The following is a 5,059-nucleotide window of genomic DNA, read 5'->3' on the forward strand; positions in this document are numbered from 1 at the left end:
TTTAAAACTTGACTCTTCTGTAGTTACATCGTGTACCAAGACCGACGGAAAATGAAAAGTTGTGATTTTCTAGGCTGATATGGCTAGGAACTATACTCTCATTCCTGCGTAATAATCAAGAGACTTTGCTGCAGTACCATAATTCCAGCAGGCGTAATGATATGACGCAGCGCCTGCGGCCTGATAATAGGCTACGAGCTGGGGACTATTATCAGGCGCTGCGTCATATCATTACGCCTGCTGGACTGATATTAAATTTGCGCACACACACACATACACAGGAAAACTTGTGGATTCATTGCCTTCCCAATAGATGCTTGGGCTCCTACTAACCCACAAAACCATCATATACGTTTATATGGAAACTTTATAGCATTTTTCTTTTCTTTTTTTCAGACCACATCCACTGTTGTGGTTTCACTGAAGCTGTGATCCGATTGGTCGTCTCTGCTCTGGTGGGCGTGGCTACTGTTGCTGTGCTGGTTTATGACATCAGAGCTACAAGAAGTGAGCTGATCAGAGAAGAGACCAAAGGGAAAAGAAACCTCATAATTCACATTCTACATGTCCAAAACGGTTTTAATTTAATCTACATAAAGGAAACAAGTCTGATTAATAAGATTTAAGCAAATTCCTATTCTTTTCCAACAGCAATTATTATAATGCAGAAGATGGTGCTTTGGCTCCCCCTTATGACTTGTTGTGTGAAACATGCAATTTGTTCTTTTATGACTCATATAAACAGGCTTATATTGTCTGTAATGAAATCGTTATATAAAGGAAAACACTGTAAAAGATTTCTTATAAGGGAAATCTTGGTATAAAGGAAAAATGCTGTAATAGATTTCTTATAAGGGAAATCTTTATATAGAGGAAACCATTATTATTGGTTTATAGAAAAGACACTGAGATATGTTTTGATAAATTGTTTTATTGGTTTATAGAAAAGACACCACAACTGTTGTTTGTAAAAACATTTATTAAGAAAATGGTTTATAAAAAAGAGACTGCAATTGGTGATGTAAAGTCATTTATTGAGAAGATGGTTTATAAAGAAAAACAGAACACACTGAATGTTGTAAGCATTTATTAAGCATATGGCAGAGTAGAGAGAAATTGAAAATGTATTAGAAAGAGCTTTACCAAAGAAAGAAGAAAAATGCAATCATTACCGTCTATGTGTTGCAGACGAGACACAGAAGATACAGCGATGAAGAAAAGGTCCAGAAGAAGGAGGACGGAGAGGCAAAGGCTTTATAACCAAGTCCTAGGGGGTTTCCAGGAGAGGATGACCAATGAACAAGTTTTAGGGAGTGTCCAGGAGGAGATTTCTGAAGATGTCCAAAAGTTGATGGACTTTAAAAGAGCTGGGATGGCATGTCCAGTCAGACGCTGATCCACCAAGGACGGCCTCTCCTGTGTTAGATGCCTTGCCATTGCGCCTCATGAAGATGAAAGCTTGTAAATTATTTGGTTTGCTTTTATTTTTATTTTATATATTAGTACCTTTTATGTAAACTAATTAACCTGTATTTAATTAAAAAAAAATACATATAATTGAAATTAAGAAGCTCGCCTGCCTTAAGTCTCTGTTTTACTAAATATTGAGCTGAACTAAACCACAGAGCAGTCTTTCGACTGAAGGATGGAAATTTATATACTTATTGTTTAGAACAAATTTGACTGACTTTACCTAACCTGAGAATAAACAAAATAAGGTAGAAGGTGTCTATATTTAAGACCCAAACAAGGGGTTAAATTAAGCACCATAAAACAGACTGAATATGCAAACACACTTTGTTTTTACATCGGGTCAGTGCATGTTGTAGTTCAATGAGAGTCTATTATATGTGGAGCTCCGACAGTGTCATTTGTATTAGGAGAAACATCTGAACTGTTCATCATTACAGTACTTCACTATACTAAATAGCAGACAAGATCTTTACATCACTGTTAATGTTTTTTTTTTTTGGATATTAGACTTAATAATAAATAAATGTTTATGTCTCGGTTAATCTGTGCAAATACTGTATAGATCTAGACCAGAGTGTGAACCACTGGACCAGTGGATCTAGACAACTCGAATTCTATAAAATAATTAACCTACTAATTAAGATAAAACACTGTTTTTGTCTTTACTGGTTGTTGAATATGTTATGATGTTTGAACATGATAGTGTGAATAAATCATGCTTTTACAACAAAAGAACTAAGAACCACTTACTAAATAAAAACAGTAAAATAAGACATAAGCCGCTTTCCGACCAAGTACAGGAACTTAGTTATAGGAACTGTCCACTTCTAAACAGTTCTATGAACTACTCTCCCCCAAACTCGGTTTTGCTGTTTGCGTTCGCACTGGCCAAGTGGCCATAGGAACTGGTAGGAGGGGTAAGGGAGTGACGCAAACACGGTGACTTTTATTTTGACGGCGCGACGGACCTTTATTGACGGCGCTGAGAACGCCAGAGCAAACAATGCTTGCATTCTCTGTGTTTATTAGTTAGCTATCTGTCTAACAGTTAGGCCTACTTTTTAATATGTTATTAGATAGAACTGTTATAGAAAGTAGACAGTATATGAAAAAAAGGTTATTAGCCTATGCCGTGTGGTTGATGTCCAGTGTTAGCTGGGCAGATAAACATAATCATGTTTGGCTTGGTCCCCTCAAAGTTGCGTTGGATTTTCTCTTAAGCATAAAGGTTTAGAGAACCATCTATCACTGTTTTCCATGTTTGTATAGTTAGTTTCTGGAGTAAATATATAGGCTATAATCTGTGTGTTTACATTATAGCTGTTTTAAAAATGGCGGGTGCTGGTGTTCCGCGTGCGTTCGGTCATCAGCGTACACTAACGTCACGGGTAGTTCCTATAGTGCTGGTTTAGACCCTACTCTGAAGTAGGACCTATAATTAGTTCCTCCAAATGGAGTTCCTAGAGCTAAAATCGTTCCTAGGTTCCTGTGGTGCGAACACGCCGACATCTGGGTACTTTAGCCAATAGCCTAGTTCTAGGAACTGTGAAAAGGTTCCTCCGGTCAGACAGCGGCTATACTTACTGTGATTGCAACATCATAACAGAAATTTTGAACACTGACATAATCCACTTTATACAGCAGATTTTTTAAAAATCTTATAACCAGACATGACGTATAATGTGGAGCATGCGTGTTGTGATGATGTCATCAAGTCAAGTCAAGTCAACTTTTCACAATACAGATTGTATCAAAGCAGCTTCACAGTATTAAATTAAAATAGTACATCAGTGTTTGTTTCTAGTGTAAAACGTCCACGTTTGGTAATGCTGATCAATAGTATTGTTGATTGATTAATTAAATTAAGCATCCCCAACTGAGCAAGCCAAAGGCAACAGTGGCAAGGAACCAAAAAACTCCATCACGTGACCTAATGGAGAAAAAACAAAAAAACCTTGGGAGAACCCAGGCTCTGTCGGGGGCCAGTTCTCCTCTGGCGTTTATGAACTAGAGACCGGATTTAACTGCAAGATTAAAAGTATTATACGAATGCCTGGCTGAAGAGATGAGTCTTTAATCTAGTTTTAAACTTGGAGAGCGAGTCTGAGCAACGAACAGTATCAGAAAGGCTATTCCAGAGTTTTGGAGCTAAATGTGAAAATGCTCTCCCTCCTTTGGTGGATCTGGATATCCTAGGTATGACCAAAAGCCTCAAATTTAGTGATCTTAGAGAGCGCGATGGATTATAGGGCGATAAAAGATCTGTTAAATAGACTGGAGCTAAGCCGTTTAGGGCTTTATAGGTCAGTAGCAATGTAGTGATGATAAAATTGGTGTTATATGGTCAAATTTTCTTGATCTAGTAAGAACTCTAGCGGCGGCATTTTGGACTAACTGTAGCTTGTTTATTGAGGATGCAGGACAACCAGCTAATAAAGCATTACAGTAATCTAGTCTTGAGGTCATGAACACATGAACTACCTTTTCTGCATCAGAAACAGATAGCATATTACGTAGCTTAGCAATGTTTCTAAGGTGGAAAAAGGCTGTTTTTGTAACATATGAAATATGATTTTCAAAAGACAGGTTACAGTCAAGTATAACACCCAGGTCTTTTACTGTAGAGGATGAAGTAACAGGACATCCTACTATGTTAAAGTTGTATTGTGAGAGGTTTTGTGGGCGGTTTTTTGAACCGATAAGTAGTACCTCTGTCTTGTCTGGATTTAATAAAAGAAAATTGCGCGTCATCCAATCTTTTATATCTTTAACACACTCTGTCAATTTGGATAATTTAGCGTTTTCATCCGGCCGTGATGAAATATAGATTTAAGTGTCATCAGCATAACAATGGAAACTAATTCCATGTTTCCTTATAATATTTTCAAGTGGCAGCATATATATTGAGAATAATAGAGGGCCTAACACAGATCCTTGCGGCACTCCATAGTTTACTGGAGTTATGATCGATTTTTCTCCATTTAAATAGACAAAATGGTAGCGGTCAGATAGGTATGATCTGAACCAGCTTAATGCTTGTCCTTGAACACCAGTATAATTTTGTAGTCGATCTAAGAGTATTGTGTGATCTATAGTATCGAATACAGCACTAAGATCAAGTAAAACTAGTATTGAGATACAGCCTTGGTCAGAAGCTAAAAGTAAATCATTTGTGATTTTAACAAGTGCAGTTTCAGTGCTATGGTGCGGTCTGAATCCAGACTGAAACTTTTCATAGATGTCATTTTCTTGTAAGAAAGAGCCCAGTTGGGCGGACACAACTTTTTCTAGTATTTTAGACATAAAAGGAAGATTTGAAATGGGTCTATAATTTGCTAGGTTATTTGGGTCTAATTGTGGTTTCTTAATGAGTGGTTTTATAACTGCCAGTTTAAATGTTCTTGGAACATGACCTAAAGATAAAGATGAGTTAATAATATTGAGGAGAGGCTCTTCCACTATAGGCAACACTTCTTTCAGTAGTTTAGTGGGTATAGGATCTAATAAACATGTTGTTGTTTTAGATGAAGTGATAAGTTTATTTAACTCTATTTGTTCTATAGTTGTAAAGCACTGTAATCGTTCT

At 37.0% G+C, this 5,059-nt stretch overlaps 1 protein-coding gene across 3 annotated transcripts in view; it reads right to left on the reverse strand.

The window, feature by feature from the left end:
• Nucleotides 1-218: 218 nt before the first annotated feature.
• Nucleotides 219-5,059, reverse strand: part of LOC308701992 (uncharacterized protein) — a 24,309-nt gene continuing 19,468 nt past the window's right edge. The window contains exon 8 of one of the 3 annotated variants that reach the window (XM_081384539.1): nt 219-512. The gene's annotated coding sequence lies outside the window, so the exon portion shown is untranslated. Of the gene's footprint in view, nt 513-1,026; nt 1,459-5,059 lie in introns of those variants that run through there. The other 2 variants (XM_081384541.1, XM_081384540.1) reach the window with 2 other exon arrangements.

The sequence above is a fragment of the Scardinius erythrophthalmus genome, assembly GCF_964197995.2.
Source record: "Scardinius erythrophthalmus genome assembly, chromosome: 14".
In the NCBI taxonomy this organism is placed as follows: Eukaryota; Metazoa; Chordata; class Actinopteri; order Cypriniformes; family Leuciscidae; genus Scardinius; species Scardinius erythrophthalmus.